The sequence below is a fragment of the Notamacropus eugenii genome, chromosome 3 (assembly GCF_028372415.1).
Source record: "Notamacropus eugenii isolate mMacEug1 chromosome 3, mMacEug1.pri_v2, whole genome shotgun sequence".
Classification (NCBI taxonomy): Eukaryota; Metazoa; Chordata; class Mammalia; order Diprotodontia; family Macropodidae; genus Notamacropus; species Notamacropus eugenii.
Window position 1 is genome coordinate 349,965,498 of NC_092874.1, and position 23,106 is coordinate 349,988,603.

The following is a 23,106-nucleotide window of genomic DNA, read 5'->3' on the forward strand; positions in this document are numbered from 1 at the left end:
ATAGAGTTTTAATTTTTGACCACTGCCTCCCTCAGTTTTCCCTCCCTGTTTTCAGCCCCCCTCCCTTTTACTCCCATTTTCCCTTACCTCTTCTTCCCTCCCTTTTAGTGTCCTTTCCCTTTTCTTTGCCCTTTCCTCTCCTACTGTCTATAGAGCTAGTTAAATTTCTATTCTTTAATTTGTTGCTCCCTCCTTGAAGAAAGTTAGATGAGAGTAAATCTCAAACAATCCTCATCTCCCTCCCCTCTTGGAGAGTTTTCCCTGATAATTTCTTAGACAATGTTGCTCATTCTCTTTTTTTCATCATGACTTTCTGATAGACAAATTATTCTTAGATTTCCTCTCTGAATCTTTTTTCCAGGTCAGTTATTTTTCCAATTAATCATTTATCTTTATTTATTTATACATTATTTATTTATTTTATATTTATATTTAATTATTTTATTTTTCCATTCTTTACATTCTGTTTGACTGATTCTTGAAGTTTCATAGAGTCATTAGCTTCTACTAGCCCAATTCTAATTTTTAATAGATTGTTTTCTTAAACTAATGTTTGCATCTCCTTTTTCATTTGCCCAGTTATTCCTTGTAAGGAATTATTTTCCAGTTAGGTTTTTTGTTTCTTTTTCCATTTGTCCAATTTTACTTTTGAATTCTTCCATGATTTCTTTTTTTATAATTTTAAGATCATTGGCCAATTTTTCTTCTACTTCCCTAATTTGGTTTTCAAAATCCTTCTTGAGCCCTTCCATGAATGCTCTTTGGGCTTGAGACCAGTTCATATTCCCTTCTGTAGTGCCAAATGGGAGTACAGTCTCAATGCTAACCTCTTTGGTATTCATGCTTTATTTCTTGTTCCCACAGAAAGATTCTATAGTCTTTTCTTCTCTGGTTTGCTTCCTGCTCATAATGATTAGCATTTTCCTAACTTTAAAGTGGATCTCTGCTTCTGGGGCACAAGGGCCTCTGTCCCATGATTCTTGTTCTTAGAACTTGAGGCTAATGTGTATTGTAACGTGTATTATGTATTGTGGTCACTGGTCCTTTCAGCTAGAAGCTAAAATACTGTAGCTTACCTGGTACCAAGCTGGCTGTTGTGTCAAAGCAGAGACTGGGTGAAGTCTTTCTGAGTTGCCCCAGTTTTACTCTGGAGCTATCTGCTTTAAGTGTGGTAGAGGGGTTGTGTGGCTACAGAAGGTCTAGTCTTCTGAACCGCATATGTGCTGGGGTCTTTCTGATTTCCCTGTATGTGCTAAGGCACACCTGGCGTCCTGGTGTTGGTTGTTATGGGCTTCACCCTCCCCCCCCCCAACCCTGGGGCTCAGAATCTCCTCTTGGTTCACTGAAGTAGGGCTTTCTGGGACAGCTCTGGTCTTGCAGTAGTCCTCTTCAGGCACAGCAAGAGGGATCCTGCTTTGTGATTCTCCTAGCCTCAAGGATTAAGAGACTGTTTGTCCCTTCAGCTGATCCCACTGTTCCAGGATTTTTTCTGGGGAAATATTCTCTGAGTTTTTCAAGGTCAACAAGGGGAGGGAAGACCACTTACAGATCACTCCACCATCTTGGCTCCTGGATGTTCAAGTAGGTTACTTACCATCATTTAATCTATGGGTTGATAGTCTCAGGAGCAGCTGCTGCTGTTACCTGAGGCTCTGCAATTTTCTCTCACTCACTTCCATTGGACTCCTATCCTGGCCTGATATGTTGTGAATTCACAGTGCTGCTGCTTCTTCAGACTGCCCCAGCATTCTGGCTTGGCTTTGCTATGGCAGGGTTCATGTTTGTGCACCCTGTGTGCTGTGATCTCCGCCAATCCCTTGTAAAAGAGAGTTCCCATTGACTTTCCAGTCCATCCTGGGTTGGAAATATGTCACACTCTGTCTCCTATTTTATTCTGCCACTCTCAAATTTGCTCAGATTCTCTTTTTATAGGTATCTGAAGGAATTTGTCTTATAGCTTAGGTGAGTACCTGCTCTCACTCCACTATTTTGGCTCTTATCCTCCCCCCCCGCAAAAGAGGCTAGATCTTGCTAAAAGTTACCATAAACAATAAGTGATTGCAATACTAATCATATGTGTACCAAGGGGTATATCTTCCAAATTCCTCGAGAAATTAAGTGAATTATAGGAAGAAATATGCAGCAAAACTCTACTAGTGGAGGACCTCAACATTGATGTAATAAAATTGCAGTTAATGAAGGGAAATGGAAAGAAAGATTAAAATTAATTGGAAACTCAATAGTATTATTTTTTAGAAAGTGTGGGTTAAACAGCAAATCATAGAAATAATCAAAAATGCCATCAAAGAGAATGACAATAATGAGACAACATCAAAATGTATGGAATGTAGCTAAAGAAGTACTTTTGGGAAACTTTATGCCTCTAAATGCATGCGTGAATAACATAGAGAAAGGGGAAATCAATGAATTGGACATGTAACTAAAAAAGCTAGAAAAAAAATCAAATTAAAAAATCCCCAATTAGGAGAAGAGGAGGTAAGCAAGGGAGGGAGAAAAAAAATAGAACTAAAATATTACAGAAATTATTATTGAAAACTCTATTTACATATAATAGGAAAAAATTAAAATATTCTGTGCACAAAATGCAAAACAATGCTAATATTAGTATTTTTTAAATGTTTTATAGTAATCTTATTTAACTTCAATTCATTTTTAAAAGAATTAAAATATTAAATTTATTATTAACTTCCAGTATAGTAAATATTGATAGCTATCAACTACATAAACATAAGTTATTTATAGAGTCAATATATAAGCTGTGCAGACAAACAGACCTTGGAACCCAAGGTGAGTAATCCAACCAGCAGAGATACTCTGAAAACTTCACAATATATAAGAAATTTGAGGCCAGGAGTATCCCTGACCACATATGCCATGAGAAATTTGTCTTGTCATTTTTGTATTTTATGTTTACGCCCTCTATTGCCAACATGTAATGTATGAAACTTTTTCAATATGTTTTGGGGGGCTTATATTTACATTTCTCACTGTGTTTTTTTGCTGAGCAGAAATTTTATCTACTGGCTGATTGTGAAGGAGGAAGCATTACAGTATGGAATTGATCTATAGGCCTGAACACGTATATGTATACATAAACTCATATATGAATATAATTATAAAATAAATATAATTGTATGATTTAAGATAACTTTAAATAGAAGCAAAACTCAAACACAATGGACAACACAAGAACTAATTTGATAAAGTTAATTCATATCCACTTATATGTATGGGTAAAATTCCAATCATTCTCTACTATAATTGTGCTCAATTATTTCCAGAAATGACTGTACCATTTGTGAGTGTAGGAGTACTTACATGTGTATCTGTTGATGTTTTTTATGTATTAAAAAATTAATTAGTAAGAAACAAAAAGAAATGAATTATTGTGGGAGGGGGAAATCATGTAAATTTTGTTGTTATTGTTGTTCAGTTGTTTCATAGTCTGGTCTGATTCTTTATGACCTCATTTTTGGGTTTTCTTGCAAAAATACTGAAGTGGTTTGTCATTTCTTTGCCAGTTCATTTTAGAGATGAGAATCTGACTCAGATAGGGTGAGTTACTTGCCAGGGTCACATAGCTAATAGGTATCTGAAATCGGATTTGAAATCAGGAAGATGAGTCTTCCTGACTTTAACCCAGACACTATATTCACTGCAAAATTTAGCTTCTCCACACACAAATTTTACAGACAAACATTCCTAGACTGTCTTCTGGGTGAAAATATCCTGTAATCTTTGAGTGCTTGGGTTTATTGCTGTATTGTGGATTTTTTTTTTCTTCCTTTAGATTCTGGATCTCCTTCTCTAATTGGTTGAATTTCTTTTCACAGTCTTCCTGCTTTTCTTCGATTGTTCTTATTTTCAACTTTTTTTCCCTCAATCTGTCTCATTTGATTGTTAAAGTCTTTTAAAACTTCTAGAATGAATTCTTTTTGGGGCAAGTGACCCTTTAACATTATTTTTTGAGCAGGAGAGGCTTTTTATGTTTTGCTTCAATATTTTCCTCTGTAAATTAACTTCAGTCTTCTCTATTCCCATACTAACTTTCTATGGTTGGGTTTTCTTTTGCCTGCTCATTTAAAAAAAATAGCAACTTCCTGTAATCACCTCTAGTTCTGAGGTATGGGAGATGGCACCTCTTAGTTTCAGATCTTCTTTCAGTTTTTCCCTCTGGCATGGAACCAAAACCAAGAGCTCTGTCTTCTGGTAAGTGTCCAGTGTCAGTGGTGACTCCACTCCACTGCTTCTGCACTCATCAGATGTGTCCTAGTTCCTTCTCACCCAGGGATGCATATGGGCAGCACAGCTGAGCCTGGTGCCCCTTATCAGTGGAGGTTCCCTCAATTTTTTTTCCTGTCCATAGCCCTCACTCCACACACTGTCCAGGAAGTCAAATTTCCTGTTGCTGAAGTTAAGGTTACATCACCACTGAGGTAGCCACAGGACTCATAGCTTGGTGTTTCAGTGGAAGTAGCCTGGAGGTATTTACACTCCAAAGGAACCAAACCTCAGTTCTGGGGTTTTTATTCTGTTCCCCTGGAGTTGTTCAGACAGGACTATTGTTCTGCTAGAATTCTGGTTAATTTTTACTACTCTATGTTCACCCTTAGATACAATTTTGTCTTGTTTGTGGGGGAAAACTGGAAAGCTTGAAATTTTCTGATATACTCCAAGATCTTTCTAGAATCCTCCCTCTGAAGCAATTTTAATTGAATTTATTTCTTCATGCTGAATTTTATTGGTATTATATATAAATACTGATGATTTTTTTTCATTTACTTAATATCTTGAAAGTTTCCCAAAGTTATTGATTGCTTCAATTTTTACTGACTCTTTGGTGTGTTAACTCATATTTTGATTCTTCTTTGCTTGTGGTTATACCTGCAGTCTTTTCTTGCCATAACCAGGATTTTTAGATCTATAACAGTATTTGCAGTGGAAAACCTTGTTTTATCCCTAGATTTATTGGAAAAGTTTCTAGTTTACATTCATTTGATGTTACATGCGCACTATTTATCATTTTAAGGAAAGGGTGATTTATTCACATATTTTCTATTTTTTAAACAGAAATAGATTTTTTGGCAAAAACATTTTTGCATCTATTGATATATTCATGATTTTAAAAATTGATTTATTAATAATATGGTTATTTGAGTTTCTACTTTCCTTAATGTTAAACCAACCTTGAAATCCTAAAATAAATATGATCTTTGCAAAATATATAGTCTTTGTGGTACATTGCTTCAGTCCTTTTTTTATATTCTATTTTTAAAAATTCATCTATTTTCATTAGGGAATAATATATATTACCCAAGAAACATAAAACTGGAAAAATAGGTGGGGTAGGCCTATGTTGAGAGTAAGGAATGATGAATAACCGGTGTGTTCCACTGTTTGTTTATGATGTCAAGAGAAATAGAAGAAATAATCACAGAGAGAAGACTCCTTTTATGGAGGACTTATGAAAAGTCATGTTCATGAGTTGTGCAAGAGAGTTTGCAGTTACAAAATTAGTATTTAATTTATTTCCATATCATAGCAGATGAGGTGTCTTGAAGTGAAGCACTTGTGTGGTTGTTATACATTTGAACTAGACTAGCTGATTGTTTTCCATGAAACATTTTTCACTTGACAGTATGACAAATAAACAGGTTATTCAGATTTGTATGTTTGATACAACCAAATTTGAATGTAGATCAATATTTGGAATAATGATCCAACAAGTAAAAGAAACAGAAGGTTTTGTGAAGGAAAAGGCACCTAAATCTATTTTGTAGACTTTGACTAAGACTTGATTAGAAAGGCAGTACCATAGCAAGAAAAAGAAACAGATAGAAATAAATTATCAGTAAGGTGGAGGATGAATTTTTTTCCAGTTAATACTAATTCTAAAAAACATACAACAAAAATCCATAGAAATTCTAGGCAAGACGTTGCAATTACACCCAAAAATATAGATTAAGAAAGGTAAAAGCTTAAAAACATCTCTTATTTCTTTTGCAAAAGCTTCACAAAATTGATAAATAATTGCCATCACTGACTTCAGTGAAATACCTTTCCTGCAAACATTTTCATATAAACATGCATTCGACATGTCCCAAGAATAAGGGAGTTAGACTATTTCATAAACCTCCTCTGAACATACAATGGTTTTTTTTCAATTCTGTATCAAATTATATGCTTATATGTCACATATTTCTTTGAATTCTCTCTACTAGTTAACTTTTATATACAAAATTGAATTATTCTAGGTCAATGAGATTTTCTTTCAGTGGTAGTGTTTTAAAGAGGTAGGATATGGAAATTAGCCTAATACATCATATTATCCAAATAAACTTGAAAGCTGCTTCACATCTGAAGTCCTATTTTCAGGATTAATGATTTTGAATTGTGAACTTTAACTATTGTTACTCTTCTTTGCATCTTTTCCTTCCATCTCCTTAATAATTTATTCTGTAGCTAGTGGAGAAGTCAAACAGTATTATGATTCTCAAAACCATATATAATCATAAAATAGTAAATTTCAACCTGGAAAGGATCTTATATATCGCATTATCCAACTCTCATTTTTAGAAGAATAAGCTGAGGCTAAGAAAAAATGAACTAAACTATGGACATGTAGATAGCCAATAGAAGGCCTAGGATTTGTCAGTAGTTCCTCTTCTCCCAAATTCAAACTTTGATAATAGCACCATATTTGTCCCTCACTATATTACATGAGAAGTAGATGTTTAAACTGCTTTCCTATGATGTTTAGATTTCACACATGAAATATCAATTCAATATTCCTGTTTTAAGGAGAAATAGCAATCTAATTGGAATCAGACATGCTAAATCATTAATGACCTTCTTAGGTTTTTCCTATAATTTGTTTATGACAAGAAAAAAGAGATAGTCTTAAGAAATAGAGTATTTTACTATTGTGCTATAAGAAATTATGAGCAGGTGGACTTCAGAAAAACCTGGTAAGTCTCACATGAACTTCATGTGGAATGAGGTGAGCAGAACCAGGAGAACATTGTACATAGTCACAATCATAATGTACAATGACTTTGATAGACTTCGTTCTTTTCAGCAATGCAAGATTGTAAGACAACTTCAAAAAGCTCATGACAGAAAATTCTATAAATGTCCAGAGAAAGACCTACAGAATCTGAATGTAGAATGCACATTGAGGCATATTATTTGCTCTCTCTTTCTCTCTTTTTGTCTCTTCTTTCCTGTGGTAGATCCCACTTGTTCTAATTCTTCTTTACAACATGAATAATGTGAAAATATGCTTAATATGCTTGTGTATGTGGAACCTATATCAGATTGCACATTGTCTTGGAGTGAGGGGTGGGGGAGGGAGACAAAACTTGTGGAATTTAATGTTGAAAACTAAAAATAAATAAATAATTTTTGAAAAAAAGAAATAATGTATTTGGTGGAGCTAAGATGGCAGAGAGAAGTCAGCAGTTACCTGAGCTCTCTCCAGTTCCCCTCAGAAATAACTTTAAATCAATCCACTAAGCAGATTGTAGAGAGAAAGAACAGACAGCTTAAAAACAAATAGCTTAAAAATTTTCCAGTTTAAGATAACTTAAAAGGACTTCTGGAAAGGCCTGTCTCACTTGGGTAAAAGGGGAACACAGCCCAGAAAAAAGTATCCAGGAAGGTTCTTAGTCATAGAAAAGATCTGCAACTGAGGGCTCTCAGTCCTGCCTCAGCAGAGTGGTGCCACAGGCGGCCAACTATGAGATTTTTAGCACCAGAACAGAAGGCAAGTTGCAGCCCCAGAAACTAGCCAACAACATGTGTGACTAGTTCAGGCCACCCAAGTACTGTAAGCAAGCAACCAGCACTTGAGGCCCTGGCACAGGAAGCTAGTGACCATTCCACTGACCCCCAAAAGAAGAAGCTTGAGAAAGTCCCCTCTGTGCCCCAGGAGGAGAACTCAAAATTATAGGGCATAAAATAGTCAAAAACGAGCAGAAGCAGAAAAATAGAACCCTGACAGTAGAAAGTTACTATGGTGACAAGGAAGATGAAAACACAAACTCAGAAAAGGACAACATTGTCAAAGTACCTACATGTGAAACCACAAAGAGGAATGTCAGTTGGTCTCAAAACCCAAAAGCCTTTTTGGAAGAGCACAAAAAAAAAGAATTTTAAATATTATATAAAAGAGGTAGAAGAAAAAAATTTGGAAATAAATGAGAGGTATGTAAGACAGAGTCATTGACTGAAGAAAACAATTCCTTAAAAAACACAATTGTCCAAATGATTAAAACATCCATTGCAGAAAACAACTACTTTAAAAGGAGAATTGGCTAAAAAGAAAAGGAGATGAAAAGTAAATTGAAGAAAATAATTTCTTAAAAGTTAGAATTGGACAAATGGAAGTTATGCAACTCTATGGGACATCAATAATCCATCAATAAAAAAGAAAAGAATAAATAAAATAGAAGAAAATGTAATATATGTCATTGGAAAAAAAACTGACCTAGAAAATAGTTCAGAAGAGATAATTTAAAAATTATTGGTTTACTTGAAAGCCATAATAATAATAAAAAAAGAGCCTGGACAGCATCTTTCAAGAAATTATTGCAGGGGGGCAGAGCCAAGATAGTGGAGTAGAAAAAAACACAATTCCATTAGCACTTCCCTCACAGCCCATAAAATACCTGTAAAACATAACTCTAAACAAAATCTAGAGTAGTAGAAGTGACAAAATGACAGAGTGATAGAGATTTCTAGCCCAAGCTGGCCTGGAAGTTCAACAAGAAAGGTCTATCACAAGGAGCATGTAGTGGAGTGCAACTCACGGAGTTCAGCCCAGCCTTGGCTGCACATCACCAGCAGCAACAGGACCCAAAGAGGCCTCAGGAGCAGAATTCCCAGCAGCAGCTGTGGTTCTCAGATTCCTTAACCCACAAACATCAAAGACATGTTCAAAGGTGAGAAGGGAGCAAGGATCATGCCTGAGCCACATTTCCAGGTGGCGGCAGAGGCAGCAGCAGCAGTATCTACTTTTGGAGCCCTTGGCCTAAAGCTCCTGGGGCAATTGAGCTGCTGATATGACTCTCAGCAGTAAGTGACAGCCCTGGGGTGAGAAAGAGTATTGACTGGCGTGGTGGAGCTGATGGAGGCTCTAGAAAGGGAATTCTACATGTAGATCCTGGACAGAAAAGCTTTGGTAGCTCTCAGACCAGAGAGCAGTACAGAAGAGGAGTAAACTCCTCTCCCTTGATTGTGCCACTTCGGAGGAACTACATCCCCAGAGTATATCCCCCACTTGACAAATGACTCAAAAGTTAAGTGACTGGTTGGGAAAATGCTAAAAAAAAAGGGATAAAATAAGACTATAGAAGGTTACTTTCTTGGTGAACAGGTATTTTCTTCCATCCTTTCAGATGAGGAAGAACAATTCTTACCATCAGAGGAAGACATAAAAGTAAAGTCTTCTGCATCCCAAACCTCCCAAATAAATATAGTCTCAGGCCATGGAAGACCTCAAAAAGGATTTTGAATATCAAGTAAGAGAGGAAGGAGAACAATTGGGAAGAGAAATGAGAGCAATGCAAGCAAATCATGAAAAGCGAGTCAACAGCTTGCTAAAGAAGACTCAAAGAAATTCTGAAGAAAAAGAAAAAAAAAAAGAAATTACCATGGAAAACTGCCTTGATATCCTCCAACAAGAAGGTAAAATAGTCACTGAAAGAATTTATTAATCACTTTCAGAAAGTGATTCTAAAATTAAAACTGTAAGGAATAATGGAGTCAAATTTCAGAATATTAATTCAAGGAGAAAATACTGCAACAGCAAGAATAGCAATTTAAATATCATGGAACCACGAACAGGTTTGCACAAGACTTAGCCACTTGTTTTGTTTTGTTTTGTTTTGTTTTTGCTTTTCTTTTTTTTCCTTTTCTGTTAATTTATTTGTTTTCCATGTTCTACAATCACATCCATGTAACTTAAATTGTTTCCCCTCCCTGTTCCTCTTCCATTCAATTTTCTCCAGAGATCTATCTTATCTACCTTATCCAGAGTTCTATTCACCTCCTGCACTTATTTATTGTTTATTTTGTGGTTAGATTCAACAAGTTCAGCAAGGGGGAGGTTGAGGTCCCCCACTAGTATAGTTTTGCTGTCTGTTTCTTCTTGTAACTCCTTTAAATTCTCCTTTAAGAATCTGGATGCTATATCACTTGGAAAATATATGTTTAGTAATGATATTGCTTCATTTTCTGTGGTACCTTTTAGCAGGATATAGTTTCCTTCCTTATCTCTTGGATTAGATGTATTTCTACTTTTGATTTTTCTGAGATTAGGATTGCTACCCTTGCTTTTTCACATCAGGTGAAGCACAAAATATTCTGCTCCAACCTTTTACCTTTACCCTGTGTGCACGCCCAATTTCAAATGTGTTTCTTGTAAACAACATATTGTTGGATTATGGCTTTTATTCCATTATTCTCTTCTCCATTTTGTGGGAGAGTTCATCCCATTCACATTCTCAGTTATGATTACTATCTGTGTCTTTCAGTCCATTGCCTTTCCCCTTGCTTATACTTTCATTTCTCCCTTTTCCCTTCCCGTCCACAATAGAATTTTAACATGTGACCATCACTTCCCTCAGTATTTCCTCCCTTCTTTCACCACCCCTCCCTTATGATCCCTTTCTGCCTTACTACTTCTTCCCTCCCTCTTAGCTTGCCCTCCCTTTTCTTTCCTTCCCCTCCTACTATCTGTAGATCTTCTTGTATTTCTATACCTAATTGAGTTTGTTTTACCCTCCTTGAATGCAATCAGATGAAACTACCTGTCAAACAATGCTCATCTCCCTCCCCTCTTTTGCTGTACCATAATATATGTTTGTGCCTCTTCCTGTGCTGAAACTTACTTTTTTCTGCCTCCTCTTTTTCACTTCTCCCATTACAACCCCTTCACACCCCTAAATCACATTTGCTGTCTTCACATCATTTAATTTATAACCACTTCCTCTATTTATGTATATCCTTTTGCATTTCACAATAAGTATGCAGTTCTCAAGATTAACAAGTATCATCTTCCCTTATAGGGACATAAATAATTCTCCCTTATTGTGTTGCAAGTTTTTTTTCCCCCCTGTTTACCTTTTTACTTCCTCTTGTGACCTGCGTTTGAAGATGGAATTATCTATGAAGTTCTGGTCTTTATATCAGGAAGATCTGGAAATCCCTTATTACATTGAAAGTCCATCTCCTTGCCTGAAATATTATGCTCAAGTTTGTTGGGTAATTAATCATTGGTTGTAGTCCCAACTCCTTTGCCTTACAGAATATCGTATTCCAATTCCTTCGATCTTTTGATGTAGAAGCTACAAGGTCCTGTGTGATCCTGACTGTAGTTCCTCGATATCTGAATTGTTTCTTTCTGGCTGTCTGCAGTATTTTCTCCTTCACTTGATAGTTCTTGAATTAGGCAACAATATTCCTTGTTGTTTTTAGTTTAGGGTCCCTTTGAGGTGAACAGTAGATTCTTTTGATGACTATTTTGTCCTCTGGGTCTAGGACTTCTGGGCAATTTTTCTTCATGATTTCTTGGATGATATTGTCCAGGCTCTTTTCTTTGTCTAGGCTTTCTGGTAGACCAATAATCCTTAGATTTTCTCTCCTGGATCTATTTTCCCAGTCAGTTGTTTTTCCAATTAGATATTGTACATTTTCTCCTATCTTTTCATTCTTTAAATTCTGTTTCACTGATTCTTGATGTATCATAGATTCATTGGCTACTACTTGCCTAATTCTATTTTTTATCAAATTGCATTCTTCAGTTAACTTTCACATCTCCTTTTCCATCTGTCCAATTGTTGCTTTTAAGGAGTTATTTTCACCAGTTAGGTTTTGTACTTCCTTTTGCATTTGTCCAGGTTTTCTTTCTAAGGAGCTGTTCTCTTCAATGAATTCTTTTTTCATATTTTTAAAATCTTTGACCAGTTTTTCTTCTATTACTCTAATTTGGGTTTTATATCCTTCCTGAGCTCTTCCAAGAAGGCTCTTTTTTCTTCAGACCAGTTCATATTCCTTTCTGATGTTTCAGATTGGAATACAGTCTCAAAGCTGATTTCTTTGCCATTTTTGTTTTGATCCTTTTTCCCATAGAAAGTTTCTATGTTCTTTTCCTTTCTGCTTTGCTTCATGCTCATGATAATAACCTTTTTTCTCACTTTCAAAGTAGATTTCTGCATCTGTGGCACAGAGAACTCTGTCCCACAGTTCTTCTGACTAAAATTTGAGACTTTGTTTGTTTTGGCTTCTGGTTCTTTCAGGGAGAAACTAAAATCCTGCAGTTTACCTGGCGCTGAGCTGACTGGTGTTTGAAAGCATAGGCCAGATGAAGTCTTTTTGTGTTTTCCCCGCAGTCACCCTTGAGCTAGCTGGTCAAATGTAAGGGAGGGCTGGTCTGAATGCTGGAGGCTCCTCTGCTGAGCTAGAGCATACGCAAGCTCAGTTGCCTGTGCTACTGGACAGATTCCACTGGCATGCTGATGCACTCCTGCGGTCCTGGTGTTGGCAGTTGGTGGCTTCACCCCACTGGGTTTCAGGATCTTCTCTTGGATTGTTGAGGTGGGGCTATCTGGGACAGCTCTGATCCTGCACTGGTTTCCCTCAGTCACAACAAGAGGAGCCCTCCTTAGCGATCTTTCTAGCCTCTTGGGCTGAGTCTGTTTACCCCATCTTCTGTTCCCACTGTTCCAGGGTTTTTCCCCGGAAGGTATTCTCTGAGCTCGTCAAGGTCAACAAGGGGAGGGAGATAGCAATTACCTAGCACTCTGGCATCTTGGGTCCTGGAACCAACAATCAATTTAGCAACTTCTTCTTTAGAGGATTGGAAAACTTGGAATATCATATTCCTGAAGGCAAAACAACTTGGATTACAACCAACAATCAACTACCCAGAAACATTGAGCATAATCTTTGAGGGGAGAAGATAAATATTCAGTGAAATAATGGATTTTTAATCCTAAGTAAAGACCAGCACTGAATAGAAATATCAAACTTCAAATGCAAGACTCAGATGAAGCACAAAAAAGATAAAGTCATGGAAAAAATACGTTATTTAATAAGGCTAAACTGTTTGCATTCTTGCTGGGAACATGATACTTGTAATTCTCAAGCACTGTATCTTTATCAGTTAGAAGGTATAAAAAGAGGACATAGACATATGTTGACTTTGATGTAATGATATAAAAGAACAAGGGGTGAAGAAAGGCTTGCAGTAGTGGAACAGGAAAGGGTGAACAGGACAAGATAAATAATGAAATATGAAAAGACAAAGCAGACCTATTATATTAGAGGGAAAGAAAGGAGTGAATGAGCATTGTTTCTCATCTTATTTGGATCAAAGGGAGAATAACAGAAATATTCAGTTGGATTTCAAAATTTAATTTACCCTGTAGAGAAGTAGGAGGAGAAAGAGGAAAGAAAAGGATGTGGGTGGATAGAAGGTAAGGCAGAAGGGAGGGAAGAGATAAAAGGAGAAATGGGAAACAAAAGTGGAGGTCTGATAGAAAGGGTGGCAGATTTAGGGAGGCAGTGGCAACAAAAAAACACTAGTGAGGAGGGAAAGGATGAAAGGAGAGAGAAAAGTATGAGTGGGGGACAGAATGGAGAGAAAGACACTATAATCAAAATTATGAGCACGAATAAAATGAACCCTTCCCTGGAATTTAGGAGAAATTCCTCTTCTGAGGAGACTAAAAAGCAAAATCCTACAATATGTTGTTTAAGAGAAATGCTTTTGAAGAAGACAGATAAATACTGAGTAAAGGTAAAAAACTGGACCACAATATATCATGGTTCAGATGAAGTAAAACAAAAAAGGCAAAGAAATGCTTATCTCAGACAAAGCAACAGCAAAAATTGATTTAATAATAGAGATAAAGAAGAATACTACATCCTGTTGAAAGTACCACAGGCAAAGAAGTAATATCAACACTAAACATATATGCACCTAGTGGTTTAACATCCAGATTCTTAGAGGAGTAGTTAAGTGAGTTATATGAAGAAATAGACAGCAAAATCATACCAGTGAGAGACTTCACCCTCTCAGAACTAGATAAATCTAACCACAAAATAAGCAAGAAAGAAGTTAAGGTCAATATAATTTTAGAAAAGTTAGATGTGATAGAACTCTGGAGAAAACTGAATGTGGATGGAAAAGTATATGCCTTTTTCCTCAATGGCACGTTGCACTTACACAAAAACTGACCATGTATCAGGATATAAAACACTTACAATCAAATGCAGAAAGAAAGAAATATTAAATGCATTTTTTTCAGATCATGATGCAAAATGTTTCATTATTATTGGACATGGAAAGATAGATAAAAATTAATTGGTAAGTTAATAATCTAATCCAAATAATGAATTGATCAGACAACAAATCCTAGAAAGATTCAATAAAATCATCCAAGAGAATGACAATAATGAGACAATATGCCATAACTTATGGGATGTAACCAAAGCAGTTGTGAGGGGAAATTTTATATCTCAAAATGCTTACATATATGAAACAGAGAAAGAGGAGATAAATTATTTGGGCATGCAAATAAAAAAACATAGAGAAAGAACAAATTAAATATCCCCCATTAAACACAAAATCAGAAATACCAAAAATCACCAGAGTGATCAATACACTTGGAATTAAGAAAAAAAGAACTAATAAATAAAACTAAATGCTAGTTTTATGAAAAAAATCAATAAAATTGATAAACCTTTGAAGTTGATTTAAAAAAGGAAGAAAACCAAATTACCACTATGAAAAACTTAAAAAAAAGGTGAATTCACCACCAATGAAGAGGAAATTAAAAATCACAATTAGGAGCTGTTTTGCCATAGTGCATGGCAATTAACCTGAAAAATCTAAGTGAAAAGAATGAATATTGGCAAAAATACAAATTGCACAGATTAATGGAAAAGTAAATAAAATACTTAAATAGTCCCATTTCAGAAAAAGAAAGAGAAAAAGCCATCAATGAAGTCACTAATAAAAAAACTCTCCATGGTCAGATTGATTTACAAGTGAATTCTATTAAACATTAAAAAACAATTAATTCTAATATTGTATAAACTTTGGAAAAGTAGGTACAGCAGTCCTACCAAATTCTTTTTTTAATACAGATTTAGTGCTCATACCCAAAGCAGAGAAAGAAAATTAAAGACCAGTTTCCCTGATGAATATAGATTAAAAAAAAAAAACTTTAAATGAAATATTAACAAAGTGATTACAACAACTTATCATATTATTATCACTATTACTAGGTGGGAGTTATACCAGGAATGCTGTGCTGGTTTAACATTAGGAAAACGATCACAATATCAATAACAAAACTAACAAAAAGCATATCATTATCTGAATAGATGTAGAAAAAGCTTTTGCCAAAATACAAGGCCCATTCCTATTAAAAAACATCAGAGAGCTTAGGAATAAATGGAGTTTTCCTTAAAACAGTAGGTATCACCAATAAAACCATCTGCAGACATTATAGGTAACAGGGATATTCTAGAAGCTTTTCCAATAAAATCAGGGGTGAAGCAAGCATGTCTATTATCACCACTTACTCAATATTGTATCAAAAAGTTTCCCTTTAGTAATAAGAAAATAAAAAAAAAACTGAAGGAATTAAAATAGGCAATTCAGAAGCAAAGCTATCTCCACATCCAAAACCTCAAAGGAGAATATCAAATGGTCTCAAGCCCAAGAAACCTTCTTGAAAGAACTCAAGATGGATTTTAAGAGTCAAATAAGATAGAAAAAATTTTGGAAAAATAATTTTGAGGTCTGCAAGACAGATTCAACAGCTTGGGGGAAAAAAAAGGATGAATACTGATGGTAGAAAAAATTCTTAAGAACACAATTGGCCAAATGGGAAAATAGGCAAACTAAAGAAAACAACTCCTCATAAAGCAGAATTGGCCAAATGGGAAAAGACCATAAAAACTCAGTGAAGAGAACTCCTTAAAAAACAGAATTAGCCAAATGGAAAAAGTGGTACAGAAGCCAACGGAAAAAAAAACCAATTCATAAAAAATTAGAACTGGGCAAGTGGAAGCTAATGAATCTATCAGATATCAAGAATCAGTCAAACAAAGCTAAGAGAATGAAAAAAGAGAAGTAATGTGAAATACCTCAGTGGAAAAAGAAAAGATGTGGAAAATAGTTCCAGGATAGATAACTTTGAAATTATTCGTTTACCTGAAAGCCATGATTAAAGAAAAGAGCCTGGACATCATCTCTCAAGAAATCATCAAGGAGAACTGCCGTGAGCTCCTAAAAATCAGAGAGTGAATTAGTCATCAAAAGAATCCATAGCTCACCTCTTGAAAGAGATCACAAATTGAAAGTGCCAAGGAATATTGTAGCCACATTCCAGAATTATTAGGTCAAAGAAATAATACTGCAATCAGTGAGACAGAAAGAATCTAAATATCATGGAACCACAGTCAGGATTACATGGGACCCTGCAGCTTCTACATTAAAGGAGGTGTGATCTTGGAATATGAAATTCCTTAAGGCAAAGAGCTTGAATTACAACTGAGGATCAACTACCCCAGAAAATTAAGCATAATCTTTCAGGAGAGTAGATGGATATTCAGTGAAATAGGGGTAAATATTAAATAGCAACAATCATCAAAATGAGTTGGTACAGGCTAAGAAATAGATTGATGGATCAGTGGAATATGTTAGATACTCAATACACAGTAGGCAATGACTAAAGTAATCTATTGTTTGATAAACGCAAAGAGTCTAGCTGCAGGGATAAAACTCATTATTTAACAAAAACTTCTGTGATAACTGGAAAACATTATGACAGAAAGTAGGTACACACAAACATCTTATACCATATACCAAGATCAAGTCAAAATGGTATATAATTTAGATATGAAGGTTTATACTATAAGCATGTTAGAAGAGCAAGGTTTAATCTGATTTATGGAGAATTAAAATATCTATAGCAAAAATAGAAGTAGAAAACATAAAATGCAAAAGGAATAATCTTGATTACATTAAATTTATTTATTTTTAACAAAGGAATCCTTTGTAATTATATCAATCAAGGTTGGCCATAAATTTCAGTGGCTCCCTATCACCCCCAAGGTCAAATATAAAATCCTCCTTTGCATTAAAATTCTTCATAGCCTCCCCCCACCCTGGTCCCTTACCTTTAAAGTTTTACTTCTCACCACATGCTTCTCCTTCCAGTGATGCTAGTCTCGTTGCTGGTCCTTGAACAAAATATTTGATCTCCAGACCACAAGCACTTTCATTCATTGTTCTGCATGCCTGGAATACTCTCTCATCTCTCCCTCTTAGCTTCCTTTAAGTCCCAACTAAAATCCCTATAAGAAGCCTTTCTTGATACCCCTTGTTCATCCTTCAAAGAGAAGCTATGATATCACAGAGTGATACCTTGACCAGTATATGAATTGTGAGGCAGAATTGCACAAAGTCATCAGCCTCACTCTCTTTTCCAGAGTCATTGAAGTTCAGTGACAAAACAAAAATCAGAATGACTGATTATGACCAGGGATGAAGTGGATGACCTTGGCACTATTCCATATCTAACCAAGCTCTCAACATTCCACAGTTCCTGCTTCAGTCACCTTCATGGCAATTGGAACAAATGATTCTCATCCACCCATTTCACAGTGGGGGAGGTCTTCACATACTTGGGGCTGACATCCCCCTAAATCACCAATGGGTTTGAGGCCTATCAGTTACCCTTAATCTGGTTTAGCCCATCTACCAAGATGGTTTTACCTGGGCACTGCCATTGTGCATGCTGCAGCTTCTTGGAGATACAAGTAAGAGTTGGATAGACACCAAAGTTGGATGAGCAGCCATGAAAAGAGTTTGGCAAGTCCTCATACCAGAGAGCTAGTCCTCCCTGAATATCCTATACATCCCTTATTACTAATAACTTTCTTGGATCATTCATCTTTATAATTTTTTTTCATGTTTCTATTACATAATTTATATTTTCTAGTACACATTTCATATAAATAGTGTAAAGTTTTTAAGGCACACAACCATGATTCTATCATGTATGTATGTAAGCACACACAAATCCATCTATACAGAGTGTTTGCACACAGTAAAAGCCACACATGCCATACCTGCATTCGTATAATAAAAAACAAAATTCTCAGGAAGAAGATACTTCCTGTTCCCATGAATGTGTCTTGTAGCAGATGGGAATTTGTTTAGATTGTTGAAGTTTGGCTGGTTCTTCTGCTCAAATGATTTTTTAAATGCTGTTTCTGCCATATCAGAAATAAGCAGTCTGGTATCAAGCTCACATCCCTCTGATTGTTGCAGGGAAATATAGCTTGGGACTTCTTGTCTTACTATATGGACATTTTAAGGAGAATTTCCCACGTGCACAGAGGTTTTGTTAAGGGGCAGTTTACTTTGTACAAAAAAAACCAAAACAAAAACAAGAAACAGAACAACAACCATATTTCTTTTAACTCTAACAAATATTCACAGAAGTCGTGTTGCTTGTTGTTATTCAGTTTTGTTTCGGTTTTCATGACCCATGGACCATACTGTCTTTGAGGTTTTCTTGGTAAGATTACTGGAGTGGTTTGCCATTTCCTTCACCAGTGAATTAAGGCAAACTTAATTAAGAGACTTGCCCAGGATCACACAGCTAGTAAGCGACTGAGGCTAGATTTGAATTAAGATCTTCCTGTTCTCAGGCTTGGTGATCTATCCACTGTGCCACTTATCTGCCCAAAAGCTGTGTTAGTATCCATGAAAAAATCACTGCAGCAGCCATATTAATGAGTTATGTGGATTGTCACATACGTGATTGATTTGGTCATAGTGATTGGGGTCAATCATGAAGATAACCAAAAAGAATGGCCACAACCTAGAATGCCTATATAGTATATAACCTACTTTCCTAATATGTTCGTACTCATTTAAAATGTGAGAGTGAGCAAGTTTTTCCATAAGCGACCTAGTATAAGACATACATTACCTATGCACACAGGTTGAATTAGGGAAAACCCCCACTGGATACTATGGTAGAACACAAAGTGATGTAGTAAATTCTACTAACATAGAATACACAATATCAAGAAGTAGAATTACAGAGTATTAGAATTGTAAAGGATCAAAAAGACTGTCTAATCTAACCCTTTGTTTTACAGATGAGGAATCTGAGTCCTAGACTGGATAAACCATTTATCCAATAATCCAAGTTTACACAGTTAGTCAATGGTAGACAACTCCTCTTCATCTCATGGGGCCCCAGGCAACATTTCCAAGAGAAGACTCAGCATGATATACCTATTGCCCCATAGGTGCTCCCTTCAGGTGTAGTGATGGCAACGGGATGGGAATCAGTTACATTCCTAGATTCTTTCCATGCTTCTCTTGAGTCTTGTGTTTGAAAGTCAGATTTTCTATTCAACTCTTGTCTTTTCATCAGGAATGGTGGAAAGTCCTCTATTTCATTGAATGACCATTTTAGAATATCAGGGCAGTTTTCCTTGATTATTTCATGAAAGATGATGTATAAGCTCTTTTTTGATCATGGCTTTCAGGTAGTCCCATAATTTTTAAATTGTCTCTCCTGGATCTATTTTACAGGTCAGTTATTTTTCCAGTGAGATATTTCACATTATCTTCTATTTTTTCATTCTTTTGGTTTTGCTTTGTAATTTCTTGGTTTCTCCTAAAGTCATTGGCTTCTATTTGCTCCATTTTAATTTTTAAAGAACTACTTTCTTCAGTGAGCTTTTGAACCTTCTTTTCCATTTGGCTAATTCTGCTTTTTAAAGCATTCTTCTCCTCATCATCTTTCTTGACCTCTTTTTTCAATTGAATTAGCCTATTTTTAAAGGTGTTAATTTCTTCAGCATTTTTCTGGGTCTCCTGTAGCAAATTTTTGACTCTCTTTTCATGATTTTCTTGTATTGCTCTCATTTCTCTTTCCAATTTTTCCTCCACCTCTCTTACTTGATTTTCAATATCCTTTTTGAGCTACTCCATGGCCTGAGACCACTGACCAACCACTTTGAATGTTTTGGATGAAGAGGCCCTTACCTCTAGGTCTTCCTCTCATGGCATGCATTGTTCCTCTTCATCTGAAAGGAATGTATGAAAATACCTGCTCACCAAGAAAGGGACCTTCTATTGTCTTATTCCTTTTCCCTTTTGGGAACATTTTATCAGTCAGTTTATTTGACTTTTCAGTCCTTTGTCAAGAGGAAGGTATACTCTGGGGACCTGTAAATTCTCAGTTCCTCCAAAGTGGCACAGTCAAGGGAGAGGTGTTTACTCCTCTACTGACTTGTGTACTGCTCTGGGAGCAACAAAAAAGCTTTTCTGCCCAACATCTATGAGTGGCAGAATTCCCTCTCCACAGCTGCCTCCAGCTCTGCCAGCACTCCTCCTCCTCACCCCAGGGCTGGGCTCAGGGCTGAGATTCTGATCTGCTGCTCAATTGCCACAGGGGCTTTAGATGGAGGGAGTGAGGCTACTGTGGGCTGAGATTCAGATCAGTAGCTCAATTCCCCCAGGGACTTTAGGCCAAGGACTCCAAAAATGGACGCTGCAGTTACAGTGGCTGCAGCTGTTCCCTTCTCATCCAGATTAGAAAAAAAAATTCTTTCTCACTGACCTTTGAAGCTTTCTTTGGAGTTTGTAGGTTGAGGGATCTGAGAACTGCCACTGTTGCTGGGGATCCTGCCCCCAAGCCCTGTTCCATTCCTATTCCTGCCAGCCCTGAGTGACCAGGACTGGACTATGCTCCACAAGCTGCGCTCTGCTCTCCACCCTGTCTGATAGACCTTTCCTGTTGGCTTTCCAGGCCACCTTGGGCTAGAAATTTCTTTCACTCTGTCATATTATGGCTTCTGCTGCCCTGGAATTTGTTTAGAGTCGTTTTTTAAAGGTGTTTTATGAGCTGTGTGGGAAGAGCTAAAGTATGTGCATTTTTCTACCCCACCATCTTGGTTCTGCCATGATTACATTAAATTTAAAAGGTTTTATACAGAGAAAGCCAATGGAGACAAGATAAAAGGGAAGTAGAAATCTGGGAAATAAATTTTACAGGTGATACCTCTGATAAAGTTCTCATTTCTTCAATATGTGGAAAACTGAGTGAAATTTGTAAGAACACAATGCATTCCCTAATTGATAAATGGTCAAAGGATATGAACAGGCAGTTTTCAGAGGAAAAAATTACAGGGACCTGTAGTCATATGAAAAAATGCTCCAAATTACTATTGATGAAACAAATGCAAAATAAAATAGCTCTGACATGAAAACACAGGAAAATGATAAATGTTGGAGAAGATGTGGGAAAATTGGAACAGTAATGAATTGTTGGTGAAGTTGTGAACTAATTGAACCATTTATGTGAGCAATTGAAGCTATTCCCAAATGGTTATAAAACTGTGAATACCCTTTGACCCAGCAATAGCTTTTCTAAGTCTGTATTCTAAAGATAGCATAAAAAATGATAAAGTACCCACTTGTACAAAAATATTTATGGCAGTTCCCTTAGTGGTGGCCAAGAATTTGAAATTGAGGGGAAACCCATGAATTGAGGATTGGGTGAACAAGTTGTGGTATATGAATGTAATGGAATATTATTATTCCTTAAGAAATGAAATTATTTGTCATGGTTCCTCCCATCAGTTGTAGTTCTCCTTTACAACATAAGTGATGTGAAAATACATTTAATATGAATGTAAATGTAGAGATTACAAGATGCTGCATGCTGAGGAGGGCAGAGGGAGGGAGAGTGAGAAAATTTGGAACTAAAATCTTATGGAAATGAATGTTAAAACAATAAACAAATAAAAACAATAATTTACAACTTTAACAAAGTTGCAGAATATGAAATAAACCTGAATAAGTCATCCATACATTTATGTGTTACTACCAAAGCCCAGGTGCAAGTGAAAGAAAAATGCCTTTTAAAATAACCGTAGACAATCTAAAATATTTGAGAGTCTACCTACCAAGACAAACTCAGGAACTACATAAATAAAATTATAAAACACTTCACACATATTAATCAGATTTTAGTAACTGGAAAAAGATCAATTGCTCATGAATAGGCCAAATATATTGGAATATCTTAATGTATTGGAAATGAAAATTCTGCTTAAATAAATTTGCTTATTCAGTGCCATACCTATCAAACCACAAAATGTTTTTTATAGAGCTAGAAAAAAATAATCAGAAAATTCATCTGGAAGAATAAAAGTTCAAAAATATCAAGGGGAAGAATTTTAATAATGCAAGAGAAAGTAGCCTAGAATTATCACATCGAAGACTATACTATAAAGCAACAATCATCAACAATATCTAGTACTGGCTAAGAAATAGAGTGGTAGATTAGTGAAATAGTTAGGTACTCAAGACACAATATTCAAGGAGTATAGTAATCTGTTTGCTTAACCAAAAACTCCAGTTTCTGGGATAAGAATTCACTATTTGGCAAAAACTGATGGAATAGCTGGGAAACAGTATAGTAAAAACTAGGCATAGATGAACATTTTCACAGTATAATAAGATTAAGTCAAATTGGGTGCCTGATGTAGACAGAAAAGGTGGAGAAGGGAAGAATTCATGACCAAACAAGAATTAGAGATCATTATTAAATAAAAAATAGATAAATTTTATTGCATTAAATTAAAACTTTAGGCAGAAGTATAGTCAATGTAACCAGTATTGGAAGGAAAGCATATAGTTGGGAAACAATTTTCACAGCAAGTGTCTCTGATAAAAACCTTATCTATAAAATAGACAGAGAACTGAATCATATTTATAAGAATATCAGCCATTCACCAGTTGTTGAATGGTCAAAGGATATGAACAGATAGTTTTCAGAGGGAGAAATTAAAGATATTTTTAATCATGTGAAAAAAATCCTCAATTGTTATTGTTCAGAGAAATGCAAATTAAAAGAACTCTGAGGTATCAAATCACCCCTATCAGACTGACAAACATGTAAGACAGGAAAATGTTAACTGCTGGAAAAGATGTGGGAAAAATTGGACAACTAATACATTCTTGGTGGAATTTTA